Below are 16134 nucleotides of genomic sequence, written 5' to 3'. Positions count from 1 at the left end.
CAGGCTGGAAACTCAAGCAGGGTTTGCATGTTGCTGTCTTGAGGAAGAACTTCTTCAGGAAACTTAAGTCTCTTTTTAAGGCTTTCAACTAATTGGATGAGTTACACTCACTTTGTGAAGAGTAATCTGCTTTACTTTAAGTCAACTGAGTGCAAATACGCAACTACATTTACAGCAAAATCTAGACTAATGTGTAACTAAACACACACATCACATTTGTTAAACATCACATTTGTGTCAATTCTCATGAAATAAATGCTTCATCCGAAGGACTCATTATTTGTGTCATGGCATTTAAATTAAATATTTTCTTATATCTATTGATTCAGTCGCTTTCTATTGTATTACTCTATGTAATATTGTATTAGCCTATCTCTATGTATTACTAGATAGGTGTTTACAATATAACATTATATATATAAATATATAGATATCTACTAAACACTGAACATAAGGCATAAGCACATAAAGATGAATGAGACACTGACCATCAACTCAAGAACATTGATGTCTAACAAAAAAAAATAATATATGTACAAATCATCACAGCACAACATTCTTGGCTCTAAAAGGAGAATGAATTCAGTAGCAGGATTGCAGTGTGAAAGAGGTGCTCATTGACACAGCTTAGGGAGTCATGCTTGAAGGAACTAAAGAAACATAGACCAAATGGCTTTACATTCTGTTGCTGTTCAAACAGCTTAACATGTTGCTATAGCTTAAATGCAGCGTAACACTAGGAGGGTAAGTGGAGTCATACTGTGAACAGCCTTGAATGTCAGACTACATTTCGTCTTACAGGAACTAGAGAGCCTTTAAAATAGTAGCTTTTAATTGGGAGAGTACATCAGATTTATTTTTACAGTCCTTAAAAAGGCCACTCCCCTTTGAAGAAAGGTACAAGCTACTTGCTCCCCCCCCCCCCCCCCAGTGTTTCTAAAGAAAGAGAGCATGGAGATATTCATTCCCAAATATTAAAAGGTTGTGAATCAGATTTAATTATTATTATGGCTTTTTCATAGCATGCACAGATGATTCTGATTTACAATGCTGCCTTAGAACCATAGCATTTAAAGATGATAAACAAGGGGAGAAGAATACCTCCTTTCCTTTGTCTGTGTTGGTGCTTATTCTAATAAATCTAAGCCACAAACTACAGAAAGAAAATAATTCCTTGTTAAAGATCTCTCTATAAAATGTTAAATGATATTTAATGATATAAAGTTTTTAATCATAGGTGATCTCATAAGGTTCAGATATAATGAAGTATTCTATTAAGCATCAGGCACATTAATATATGAGTGTATTAATTTCTATACTGCATAACAAATTACCACAAATTAATATAAAACACATTTTATGTTATATTAACATAATATAGATTCGGTACCTCACAGTTTCTGTTAATCAGAAATCCTGCTACAGATGAACTGGATTCTCTGGGTGACAGCAGCCTATGATACGCCCCAGGTGCTGGCCATGGCTGCATTTTCATCAGAGGCTCTACTAAGACATGACCCATTTCCAAGTTCTCTCAGGTCATTGGCAGAATTTATCTTCTATGTCTATGCCCTGATCTTCTTGGTTTTTAGCTGGCTATCTATCAGTTACGGACTGGTTTCAGCTCTTAGAAACTATCTGTAATATTTTTGCCAAATGGCCCTCTCTGTAGACCCTCTCACAAATTCCAGCTTACTTTCAAATATAGGAAGGGAGAATCTTTCTTTTAAGACTGCTAAAACTATGAAAGAGGTGTCCTATCATTTTGGTCATCTTATCTAACCTAATCATAAGAGTGACGATTCATTACCTTTGCCACATTCTGTGTGTTAGGAGCAAGTCACAGGTCCCACCTGCAGCAAGGTGAGGACCACACACAAAGGTGTGAACACCAGGGAGGGGGAATAATGAGGGGTCCCCCAGGATGGTCTGCCACAGTGTGATATACAAAAAGTCAAGTCTAAATCTTTTGGAAGCTTCCAGATCCTCTTGAAGCATTCTGGATCAACATGTAAAAGTATTGCCAGAATGCATGAATAGATTGATGTGTTAAAAAAAAATGCCCCAAATACTACATTCATCAAATTACTAGGAAAAGGATGAAACTGCAACTTTTTAGTGCAAAGAAGCTTAAGAAGGATTAGTAATCAAGGAGGATTTGTAACAAAAATCAATACAGGTAGCTGTTGTTTTTCCTGAGTCAAATTTAGGCTATTTTATTTTATTATCTTTTTTATTTATTATTATTTTTAAGTAGGTTTCATGCCTGGCATGGAGCCCAACACGGAGCTTGAACTCACAATCCTGAGATCAAGACCTGAGCTGAGACCTAGAGTCGGACACTTAACCCGCTGAGCCACCTAGGCACACCATGGGCTATTTCCTATTAGATACCTTTCCTAATATAGGCATACCTTAATTGCACAGCTTGGAAGATATCTAATGTAAAATAAAACATACACACACATATCTTAAAAACACACATATATTTATACATATATATTCTTAATTCCTGAAAGCACTGAGATGGAAAACTTATCTTGTTAGTAAGTAGGTAATTCTATGTTGAATTGTTGACAATCACAGATTGCATTAAACATATGAAAATTCAAAACGAGGCATATAATGAGCGCACACATGGCATTTTTGTTACAGCAAGTTTAATAAATCAATCTCACACTCTGCAGGAGGGCAAGAGTTTCCACATCTCTGAGTCCTTTCGCGGATGACTTAAGTTCAGTAGGATGACCCCTTCCCCAGGCAAACTTACCAGCAAACAGGTCATGAGCTATAGCCCCCAAAGAACAATGCATCACTTCACAATGAGAAAAGGTCCAGAACAGATGACAAGGGCCTGGTCAGGCTTCAAAAAGGACTGTAGTTATAGCCAGAATTACATGATCGTGGGTCTTATGAGTGTTTTGCATCAATGGAAGTATTGTGTTGCTAAAGTTAACTCTCATTGGAAGGGCAATATTTGCAGAAACATTATTGACAAGTTAAAGCTGTTCAGGTCTTCTCCTGGAAATGCATCTTTTGTGTTATTTCTACAGTTATAATCTGTGGATCAACATTCCCATCTCGTGTCTGCCACCAAATTATTTAAACCCTAATTTTGGGCAGAATTTCAATCTTTATATGAAGCAGTAAGCTGAATTATTTCTCTGTTATTATGATTTGTATTCAATGATCTGTTTTTGTTCTACTTAGAAAACACTATTTAATGAAAAATAACAGAGAAAAAATACATATGGTGTTTTATGCATTATTTTGTCAGCAAACTTTTTGGTATCTCTTTGTATTCTGATGTTATGTATTTCCCCTTTCAAGACCTACCTACACAACATAAATACTCCTAACTTATTCATATCACTTAGTCTTGATCAGTTTCTCCCACTCTGCCTTTCTGACTCTTCCGGGCCTACCTTCAAATGTAACTAAGATAACCATGTGATGTTTTAAAATGTTGACTATGCACTGAATTGAACAGAATATTTCTAAAACCCAATTTATTGAGCTTCTACATTAGTCTTTTAATGTTTTATAAAGGAAAACTCATGTTATCCATTCATAAGCATGCACTTAACTGAAAAGTGTTATGTCTGTCTCCTGATTAGGAACTAAGCTTGAAATATTTTCCTTTAATAGGCAGGTTAGAGTGCACATATCTCCTGAAAATATGTTTAATAGCAAAAATTTAAATAATTGATTAACCAAGCACACAAGCAAATTGCTTCACACATTATTTCTTTTCCATTGTGTAGAAAGTGTGTGACTCAGTCTTTGAAAATTTTCTGACTTTCATCATATACAGCATGGTTTATTGTAACTAATACTTGACATGAACTCTATTGACAGTAATCTCCTAGTACCATAGTGGCCATCGTAAAGACTATAACCCGTTGGTTCCTTCAATCTGTCATTTATTAATGTATATAACATTAGTAGAGTATTATTGTGTGCCTACAATATTACACAGAGTATGAATCAGACATACTGTGAATGCAAAAGGGATGTAGTATAATAAGAAACTACATATTGAGAATTCAAGTTCCGTTGCATTCTGGACATGTAAATATTTATGTCTGCTCTCCCATATGCTTTTGTGATGGAAGTTTCCTATTTCTGCTTCTTCCCCACCCCTCATCCTTCCAGCTCCATCTGCCTCAGTAGTCAAACTTCATACTATATGACCTAGACTTTCCAATTCATTGTCATGGAGATTTGATCAGATTTCATCATGAAAGCATTCAATTTCTAGGCACCTACAGTTTATGCAGAATGGGCTTAAAAAGGTGATAATAACTAAGGACAGTTTCTGACACAGAAATGCAAGCTAAGCCTATGTAAACACTTTGAGTCATAGAAAAGTTTCTGAAAGGTCATTAGATTAAGTTAGGCTGGGGAAGCTATTACGGACCATGTTTCCTTGCATTTGGAAGAGTGCATTACTTCCTGTTAGTACCTGAGTGACATTGGATATGTTGAGAACTGTGATAGGTAAACTGGTATTAGTTGGCCTGGGCCAAATCTGTTAAGCAAGAGAATCCTCACTGATGTCATCACCTCCAAGTAAACAGAGCTGGGAAGACTTTATAATCCTGTTGAATGTGGGCTGACTTTGGGGGGAAGTTGAATTACCAAAATATTCCAAGCTTGATGATCCTTGTTTTGTGTGTTATTCATACGGGAAATAAAGTGAGACTCCCCCCACCGTGTCATTTCTAGGCAAGAGCATAAAGGATATCCTCTGTAAATGAGGACATACATGAGGAAAATAATATTTGCCATGTGATTAAATAATTGATCAAATTTATTATCACTAACAAATGGTTGGTTGCTTTAGAATGACAGTCAGAAATTTCAGTGATGTGTTTTAGAGTGTGGTGTATTGATTTTTTCAATGGGGAGTCCAACAATGTCTCTATCCCATGTGTTCTTTCTATAGTGTGACTTATGATAGGATCTGCTTCCTCTCCCCTTGAAATTGAATGGCTTTTTGTGACTACCTAAGCATTAGAGTGCCATGCCCATCCACCATAGTTTTGTGGGATGCTTGATCTTGAAAAATGAGAGAGATTCCATGGAAAGACTGTGTGCATGAGTTTTGGCTAGCAGTGTAGATGGGATTTCAGCAGCTCCAGTTGAATTGCTTCAGCTGAATCTCTTGAATTAAAGACAAGGTACCTGCTGAATCCCATCCAAGCTCTGCCGAAAATACGGATACATGAAAAAAAAAATGATGAGTAAATAACTGTTGTTCTCTTAGTCTGCAAAGTTTTGTGATGTTCCTATGTAGCAATGAATAAATGATACAACCGGGAACTAATATATTGTGCTGTCCTTGATCTTTTTTACATTCTTTTTATAAATGGGACTTACTATTACAGTTTTTCTGCTTTTATCCTAATACTGTACTTAAGCAGGGCCAGTGGTGGCTCTATTTACTGTTTATTTATAAGATTCATGAGAACTATAAATAATATCAGAATAGGGTTGTGAGTGAAGTAGAAAATTAATGAATACCACTTGGAAATCTTAGACTCTAAGATTGGTAGGTTCCTTTAAGGACACTGTGTGTCCTTACCTCTGGATTGAATAACACGTTGTATGTCTGATCAGACTCTTTGTATGGTGGATATGAAGGTGGCTATGGGGGTTGTATATGATGGTTAGACCACAGTTAGCAAACACCACCACCTTTATAACCGATGTCATGAATATCAGATAAATTAAAAACATTCATAATAGAGGATGAGATATTTTGGGTGGGTTGGTGTTCATTTCACCCATAATTCCTTATCATGGAAACTTTTGATTCATAGCCCATTTTTTAGCCAGGCATACTTGGTTTGTACCACATAGCTAATGATCTGGAGTAAAAGTTGTAAAGCAAGGAATCCAGAAGCTTCTCTGTGAACTATATAGACTTTGTGACATGTTTCATAACAAGATTAGCTGTATTGTTCTGATTATCTTTTCTAAAAATTGAACAAAAAACATGATTTGCAAAAGGAGCATTGGAACTAGAGAAGGACATATTGAGTTTTATGTATATCAAAGTAATGGGGTTTTATAAAGAGAAGAAAGAGAAACTTTGGGCAAACAGAGACAGTAAGACATACTTAGTTTCAGGTGCACAATACAGTGATTCATCAAGTTTATACATAATGCTATGCTCATTGTAAACAAAACTACCATCTATCACTGTACTATATTAAAATAAAATTTTTAATAAAATAAAATTACTTTCAGCTCTCAAAACCCTTAGATTCTAAAATAAAATTGCATTTAAAGTAAAAAAAAAAAGGTTTGTTTTCAGAAAGAAAAGCAAAAAGATTGTTAGAATATGAATGTATCATGCAGAGCAAGGGAGAATAAACAGAAAATCGTGTTGTTAAATTTGCCATTGTGACCTTGAATCCAGATGAGTTATAAAGCTAATCCTGATGAAGGCTGGCTGTCTGTGACTCATGTCTTTAAATCCCCATGAAAACTACCTCTTCCTTATTGTACCATCTGAATTCTTATAATACTCATCTCTGTCACCAATGAACACAGTTTCCTGCAATCAAAAAAGCTAAAGAGAAGCAAGAGTATACTATTGCAAATGGGTTCACAAAAGAAGCCATGATCAATAAGGGGCAGGTGAACTTCATTAGGATAGGCCCTTGAACTGAGTCTTCAAAGGTGAGTAAATGTCCAGTGGTGGAGGGAGATATACTGTCAAGGGGAAATAAATAGATACAATTATGAAACATTCAGATTTTAAAGGTCTTCAACTATTTTCGAATAGCCGAAGCAGGAAGTCCCAGATAGGACATAGTAAAAGAGAGGTCGGATGTAGAAGTAAAAGTCTTTTGATGGAGGCACATATATATCTCATTCTGCAAAGTTTAGATTTGATATTGAAGGTAATAAAAAGTTACAAAAGACTTTATTCAGTACATGACATAGCTGGATTTGCATTTTAGGAAGAACATTTCAAGGAGAGAAGGATGAAAAGCAGGGAGGTCAGTGCATATATAGCTGATAATATTAACACAGGTAATACATGACTCTGATATGGAGAGCAGGCACAAAAAATATTAAGGCTTTATAATCAACTGAATCTGATTACTGATTAGATGTGGAGAGTGCAGGTAATAAAGTCTAAAAAGTCTCCAAATGAATTATTTTCCTGCTAATAGACAGAAAGGTTAAAATTGGGAGGGCAGTAATAGAGTCAGTCTTTGTCTGAGTTACACCTGGTCACATTGCACCTCTTCATCTGGATCCTCTCACCAAGGGTCTTGGGCATATTCTCGATGTCTCTTTCTCTGTTACAACAAATCTACAGAGAGAAGATATTATGATTATATGCCAAATTTCACCGACTTTTTCATCTTTACTGTTCCATCTTAGTCTTCAAAAACAGTAACTACAAACTGATAAATTGATGTGTGTGTTTAGAGTTATACCCTTGACCATCAAGTCAGTGTGAGTGAGAAAACCAATGGAAGATTTCAGGCAGAAATCCAGGTTTCAGGCTGACTTGATTTTGCTGGTATGGTAAGTCTAAATGCAGGGTGGCAAGGAGAGAAATAGAAAATCATTTCTGTAATGTAAACTAAAGTTGGTTGAGTGTCTTTTTCTTTGCTGAATCAAACCTGGTTCTAGTCTCAAGGCATTATCTTTGCATTTCCTTTACATGAAAGGTCTTTGCCTCAGATATTCATATGATTATCAACAAGATCACAGGACTTGACCCCCTCCTCAAGGACTCCCTCCTTCAACATCTTACTCAAATAGTTGGGAGTCTTGTCATTCATTGACCAAGAGTTCTGTTGTGGTTTTTCAAAGTACATAGTACTCTCTGAAATTATATTCTTTCTTTCTTTCTTTCTTTCTTTCTTTCTTTCTTTCTTTCTTTCTTTCTTTCTTTCTTTCTATATTCTGTTTTCTCCCATCGGAATGTGAGGCCCATGAAAACAAGAAAATTATTTTTCTTGTTGACCCTGTGTTTCCATATTCACTATAGCACTTAGAGTGATATATGTATGTGTGTATACAATACAAGCCTCTGAATAGATTAACAAATGAAAGAAAATAAAATCTAATTTAAATTTTGTGAGAAATTTGCTTAGATATAACAACTGAATGAGACTTTCCAAGAAAAAGAGTATTGACCTTGAAGATAAGGGGGGCTTTTGACATGCACTGGTAATTTGTGGGTTGACAGTAAATAAAATTATTTATTTATTTATTTATTTATTTATTTATTTTTAATTTTATTTTTTATTTTTTAAAACTTACATCCAAATTAGTCAGCATATTGTGCAACAATGATTTCAGGAGTAGCTTCCTTAGTGCTCCTTACCCATTTAGCCCATCCCTCCTCCCACAACCCCTCCAGTAACCCTCAGTAGAAAGTGAATCATAAACTTAAACTTGGTGAATAAAGAAATTGAAAGAAATAAGTTCTTGTTGAGTACCATGTACTGTGTTAGGTACTTAATAATTATAAACAAGATTCAGAGAACCATGACATGCTTTTCTAATTAATTCATATAATTATATATTTTGTATATAAATATAGAGCATGAGGAGTGAAATTGTTAAAACTGATGTACTTACAGAACAGTGGAAAAAACCACATGTAAAACACAAAGCATTTACCAAATTCAGTATTGACAAAAAATTATATCTCTTTTGGCACGACAAATGCAAATGTTATTTGCATTTGGAAAAAATGGTTTTGAATATATTGGTCACTAACCTATAAAGTAACATGTCTTTGTTGTTTTATACTTACCTGCCATCCATAAACCTAGATTTGACTAACAATAATAATTTCCACTGTTAAAATGCCTGAAGAAGCATTGTTCATGTTAAATTATAACCAGATACTCATACTTACATTGCTAGGCTATCAATAAAACAATTCAAAGTTTATAGCACACCGGCACATTATACCTACTGTTGTTATTGTGACATATTATGGTATCTCGTGCTATATCATACTGTAATTCAGACATTAACTTATGTTACTACTATCCTTTATCTAGAAAAAAAGATAGTATTCTCATTTCCTCCAAAAGCTGTAATTTGCATATTTCAGACTACAAAATATATCTATTTCCACAGTACTAGCTCCAATTATTTATTGGGATTCTTCATAATATACTAGTAAACATATTTTAAATTAACTTGAGAAAATAAGCAAATACATAAATAAAATAAGCAAAGAGCTGCGAGTTAATGAAATTCTAGAACATGGAGTACGCTATTTTAATAGAGCACTTGCTGTATAATAGCACTGCCGTTCTTCTTCATCCGTGTTCCTCAGGCTTGATGGGGACGGTGGTGTTCACAACATTATAAGCAGGAAAGACAATTTTGCTTTTCCTCCTCAAACTTTTTTTTTAACTTTAGTTATTACTTTTTTGAGAGAGAGAGAGCAAGCACAAGCAGGGAAGGGGCAGGGAGAGAGGGGGAGAGAATCCCAAGCAAGTTCCTTGCTGTCAACACAGAGTCCTACGTGGAGCTTGAACTCACGAACCACGAGATCATGACTTGAGCCAAGATCAAGAGTGGGTCACTTAGCCAACCGAGCCATGCAGGTGCCCCTCTCCTTAAACTTTCAAAAAATATTCCTTAAAGATCAATTATTAGACAAAAGAAATGGAGTAACAAGAAGTTGTAGGAAGTAAAATTGATTCTTTTGGGATTCAAAATTATATATAGGGTTGAAGATAGACACATAGCACCATCACCTTGAACCACACAGACCCGCATGGACACACATCACACACACCACACACACACACACACACATACACACACACACCACACCATACACACACACATACACACACACACCCCACCACATATACATACACCTGCACACACATACAACACACATGCACACACATCACACACATATACATACCACACAAATCACACAGACACACACACTATAAACACAGATCACACATACAGCCTATATCTTAAAAACATTGTATTCTTATAAAAAAAAATCTATACCTTAGAGAAGATAAACAGTTCAAGTGTGATCCTCCAATCAATATATACCTAAAGGAGTGCTTTTTTTAAAAATTTTTTTTAACATTTATTTATTTTTGAGACAGAGAGAGACAGAGCGTGAACGGGGGAGGGTCAGAGAGAGAGGGAGACACAGAATCTGAAACAGGCTCCAGGCTCTGAGCGGTCAGCACAGAGCCCGACGTGGGGCTCAAACTCACCGACCGTGAGATCATGACCTGAGCCGAAGTCAGTCGCTTAACCGACTGAGCCACCCAGGCGTCCCAGTGAGTGCTTTTTAAAATAAACTCTCTGGACGGTCAGTGGTATGGGGAAAAAGGTAAAGTGATGTGATGAGGTGCTTGCTGACTTACCACCTTATGATTAAATGACAGGTGAGATTGTATTTACTTGATATTTTGGTCATCAAGGATCCCCTGTGAAAGAGGAGTTTCATGGCTAAATACAACTGAGAAGCACTGAAATAAGTTATTTGTGGAATTCAACGCTAACATGGCAAACGGCCTTGAGACTAGAGATTCAGTATAAATGAGCCTCGAGAAAGGATGCTAATATATATTGCAAACAACACACTCAGTTTTAATGAGGAAATACATATTTTAGGAGGAGGGCCTGGAAATTTAATTAATTAATTAATTAATTAATAGATTTGGTTGAAAAATTTCAATCTCTGTATTAATACCTCCATTTTAAGAATGAGCTGGGGATTCACAGGAGTAAAACAAAATACTCAGTGATACACATTGGGTTGTTCGAGAGAGGACTGCAAAGCAGCTGAAAACACGTCATAGCCTATTGTCTTTTTACCACACTGCCATGAAATTTCATAAAAATCTCAAAAATTTGGGTTAAAACACTGAAGTATTGGATTCAACTATATGAATGCTTTCTATGCTTTTTTTCAGCTGTAAAGAGACAGAAGTAATTGCATAAAGGACATATCTACAGAATCAGAGAACAAATAACAGAAAATGCTTCACGCACTGCATATTTTACTAGAGTATTTACATACCTTCTGTTTGTGGTTATTGGGCACAAAAATGCATGGAGAAGACTTGGAGGTTTTCATAAAAGAGCAAATACAACATAATGGAAAGTGTGACATATAAAGAAAGAGAAGAATTAGAAGTATCTTTCCTGAGAGGCCCACACAGATTTAATATCTGTCCTCAAACACATGGAAGGTTGCGTTTATTAGAATGGCTGCAAACAGCTTTGCAGAGGAAAGCAACGAAAATAGCAGCTTCAAAAACCGGATGCCGCATGCCCAATGCCTCCCGGGATAACTATAACTAAATCATTAGAATTGAAATGTTTTCCTGTTTCTAGAATTCTTCAGAGAAAAGAAAAGATCCTGAAAAGGATATATGGAAGTGAATCAAAGACTGTAGATGAGAAAACAGATGTTCTGGTTTTAGTTTTATAACTGCCTGTGTGAATTTGTGTTAAGATGTTTCATTGTCCTGAATTTCATGTACCTCATTCCAAAAAGGATAAAGATGGACCACAGTGGTGGCTTTTGATCCTTTTGAGTCAAGGACATTTTGCAAATTTGATGAAAATCACGTCTCTTCTCTCCAGAAAAATATCTTGCTCTTACAATTTTACTTTTTTTAAAAAAATTAATGTTTATATATTTTTAAGAGAGAGAAACAGAAAGTGAGCAGGGGAGGGCCAGAGACAGAGGGAGACACAGAATCCAAAGCAGGCTCCAGGTTCTGAGTTGTCAGCACAGAGCCCGAAGTGGGGCTTGAACCCATGGACTGTGAGATCGTGACCTGAGCCAAAGTCATAGGCTTAACTACTGAGTCACCCAGGCGCCCCTACAATTTTACTTTTAATTTCAGGAATATAGTAATGCCCTGAAGCTTATTCATGGATAATCTCCAGAGATCCCTACTAGTTAATAATTTCAGACTCAAAATGTACAATTGCATGAAATTCTAGAATCCCTCTTTTGTTTATGTGTTATCACTATCTGGAGTTTACATGTATTTTTGTAAACTTGCAGATATCTCTTTTATCTAATAATAGGAGCAAAGCTCCCTCATCTTATGTAAGGAAGAATAGCAAAATAATTGCTAATAATCTCCTTGGAACAGAAAGGCAGAAACACTGTCTACTTATACTTGCATTGACTGCCTTAGCATCTGGCATATAAATTGACATAAAACAAACACAGGCAAATCCTTAAAAAATATTTGTTGCTCACATCTCCATGGTATCTTATTCTGATTAAACACTATGTTTTTTTAAGAACTATATGACACAATTATAATAATTCAATCTTCCTTTATCAAAATTAATCCACATCTCTTAAAAATAAAAACACTGAAAACATTGTCTTCTATCCTTACATAATGAATTGAATTTGGGGAGCCTGGGTCACTCAGTCGGTTAAGCGTCCAACTCGATTTTGGCTTAGGTCATGGTACCATGGTTTGTGAGATTGAGATTTGCATCTGGCTCCATGCTAACAGCACCAAATCTGCTAAGATTCTCCCTGTCTCTCTGCCCCTCCTCTGCTCTCTCTCTCTCTCTCAAAATAAATAAAAAACATATAATAAATAGAAAATCAAATTTCAAAATCTGTCATGTAAATATTTAATCAATATTTTCCTGGATCTCATTTAGTTTAACCCTTTAATTTGAAAATCTCTACTCCACCATTTTCTATGACATTATGTTATTGTATTTTTCTTCCATAATCAGATTACTTTCACCCTTAATAGGTACTTATCCTTCTTTTGTTTCTTACTTTTGATGTTTTCCAAGGGTGTATTTTGGACCATCATTTTGTTTTGACCTTTTTCTTTTTCATAAAGAGTTTATGCATCTCCACTTATTTTTTTTCTTTTTACCACATTTCACATTTATGTTCCAAGCCTTGCCTTTTTTCACTTTAACTCTGGAACTATGAACTCCACATACTGCCAAAATAAATAACCAATGGTTTAGCACAACAGATGCATATGCCCTGCTCTTTGCAATTTGAAATCTTGCTCTTGATTCTTGATTTTTCCCAAAGTTGTTCCCATGTTCTCAAGGAAGATGCTGTTCTTCACAGGATCCTCTTCATCTGCCAGTCCTCAGTAGGAAAGAAAGAGAAAAGAAAATTTAAATAGACATGGAAGAGAGCTACGTGTTTTCAGTCCACACTCCATTGGCCAAAACCTGATCTCATTGTCTCACATTTCCAGAAGGTGGGGCAGGGGGATGGGAAGCTGTAAGGGAGGCAGGGATAATTTAATTTTGTATCCAGGAAGAAAAGAATGATTTGGTAAACACTCAGGAGACTCTTCGCAGTCTTGCCTCCTCATCCTTTAGTTAGTTCATGTCCTTCCCATAGTGGTTGACTTCCAGGCTTATTGAAGGCTTTGGTGAAGAAAACCATTTAATCCTTCTGCCTAAATCTTCAAAGAGAAATGTGCCTTGATTAAAAAAAGTATCATATGAAAAATGCAAAAGGCCATAGATGTTTGGAATTAGGGCCAATCTTAACAACTGAGACTCTTTGAAGTATAGAAGGCATCTACTTTCAAGAATTGCAGAGTTAACTACCAAATTGAGATCATTTCATTTCTTGGGTTCCCATTGTAATGATAGCCTTACCAAGATAGCCTAACCATTTCCCTCAGCTTTAATAAAACTGGGACAGGCTTCTTACTGACTCTAGGCTTCTGATGTCCCTTTTCTTAGAACATTTATTTTAGAAAATTTGTAATTGAACATTCTTTCTCTACCTTTTGAAATGTAAATCTTTCTAAAAAGTCTCTTGCCGATTTTATAACCAAGGACTATGTTTCTTAAAAAGCTAGGAGCCATCCTTTTGAAATGTAATCATTAAGGAAGATAAAGCTACCACCTTCCAGTCTAACTCCAAATTATAAAACTCCTTCTTGTCATGAACATAGGAGAAATTTTCCTTTTTTTTTTTAAAAGGTAAAGCCAATTAGCAAACAGAAAAAGACTACTACCCTTTAGTCCACATCTTAAAAGCTCTCCCATCTTTTTTTTTTCCTTTTTTCCCCAACAGATTTGAATTCTGATTGCACTGTGTTTTCTCTTCACAATTGCAATAGTCTTTAATTGTCTTCCTTATCTGTTCAACTTTTCAGGTTTAATTTTTTTGTTTGTCTACTGCCTGAGAACACTCCCAAGTCCTGTCTCAAACCTTGATCCTACTGCTTACTTTACTTGTTTCTCAGACTTTTGCTGGTTTTAGTTATTCGTATTGCCTTGAACTTTATTTTTGATCTATTCTATAGCTGTTTCTATTCACTAATCTTGCTAAGTCTACCTTAGGGGTTCAGTAAGCCACCAATCTTGTATATAACCAAGCTTGTGATGTTGCTAGCAGTCTTGTATTGTCCAGACTCCCTTCTATCTCACGCCAGCTCGTCTCTGAGCCAGCCGTGAAATCTGCCCATTCATGACTCCAAACTTCCTGCCACCCACCTCTGCAGAGTTGATCTTTTCTTATTCCTGCCATCTATTCAGACTCAGGACAGTTCTTGAATAGTTACATACATGTAAGTATATCACTGCTTTCATGCTTTCCTACGGTTTTTGGCCTTGTAAGACTCAACTGATTGCTTTATTAAGCTTAACTCAACATATTTTCTATTTTGTGTTAGCTGCCCTGCCTTACCTGATGCCTACAGGGGTGATGGGTGAGGTGCTGGGGTTCAGCTTTCTCAGTGCAGTATGTTTATGTTCCTTTCCCACTTCCAAAGCCACACTAATAGCAAACGTTTTCCTAACTTTTTTTGGGGGGGAGGGGTTTACTTTCTTTAAATTAGTGAACCTTCCTTAATTTTTTTTCATGAACTAGAAATAGAATCTAGTTAACTGAAAAAGATCCTGGTTTATAAAAAGTGACAAACTTAAGCCACTAGTATTATTTAGTGGGGTATTACTATATTAAGTTGGATTCCTCTCTTATTTCCACTGAGGTTTTTTTCATTGAATCTCTGGCCTAATGAGTAAACTAATTCATAATTCCCTTTAAGCATCACAACAAGGGCCCTCTCCATCTTTTATTTTTTCTGACACCCTTACTGTAGACCTTGAGTCTTGGGTCTTTAAGGCAAGTACAAGAAAATAAAACTTATTTTTTTTATCAGTAATGATAAAGGTCAGCATCTCTTGGAAAATACAATGCCATAATGTGTCAATCCAGGACAAGATATCCAGATGAACATATCTTTGATTATTTTTTATTATGAAAAATTCCAATTGTTCAACAGGTAGGAAGAATAAGGTAATAGCCCTCCAAACATGCATGATTCAGATGGAAAATGACCAGCATTTTTCTGAATTTGTTTTATCTCTTTTCAGTTTCTTCCTTCTTCCCTTATTTTCTTTCTTTTTCCATGATGGGGCATTTCTAAGCCAAGCTCAGAACTTCATAGCCTTTCACTCATTGTATGACTATAAAAAATAGGGTTATTTTCTTACATAATCTCAGTGCCATTATCATACCTAACAGAATTTATAATAACTCCTTAGTATCCTTAGTATTCAATAAGGATGATGAATTCTTGGCAGAATTTATTTGAACTTTCCTAGAGATTGTCACAAGGTTAGATTTAAAATGAATTTTCTGGGGGCGCCTGGGTGACCCAGTCGGTTAAGTGTCTGACTTTGGCTCAGGTCATTATCTCACAGTTCTTGGGTTCAAGCCCCTTATCGGGCTCTGTGCTGACAGCTCAGAGCCTGGAAGCTGCTTCAGATTTTGTGTCTCCCTCCCTTTCTTCTCCGGTCCTGCTCATGCTCTATCTCTTTTCTCTCTCAAAAATTAATAAACATTAAAAAAATGTTTAAAATGGATTTTTGGGAGGTCTAATGAATGTAGTGGCATTCCTGGCTTATTTGACAGCCAGAATTGATCATTTTTTCTTTTGAAGTTTTATTTATTTATTTTGAGCAAGTGAGAGAGAGAGAGGGAGGGAGAGAGAGAGAGCATGTGCAAACAGAGGAGGAGCAGAAAGAGAGGAGAGAGAGACTCTCAAGCAGGCTCAGTGCTGTCGGGGATTGAACTTACAAACTGTGAGATCATGACCTGAGTTGAAACCAAGAGTTGGATGT

The sequence above is a fragment of the Panthera pardus genome, unplaced genomic scaffold, assembly GCF_024362965.1.
Source record: "Panthera pardus isolate Hobbes unplaced genomic scaffold, ASM2436296v1 HiC_scaffold_16, whole genome shotgun sequence".
Lineage (NCBI taxonomy): Eukaryota > Metazoa > Chordata > Mammalia > Carnivora > Felidae > Panthera > Panthera pardus.
Note: the sequence above shows the minus strand (reverse complement) of the source record.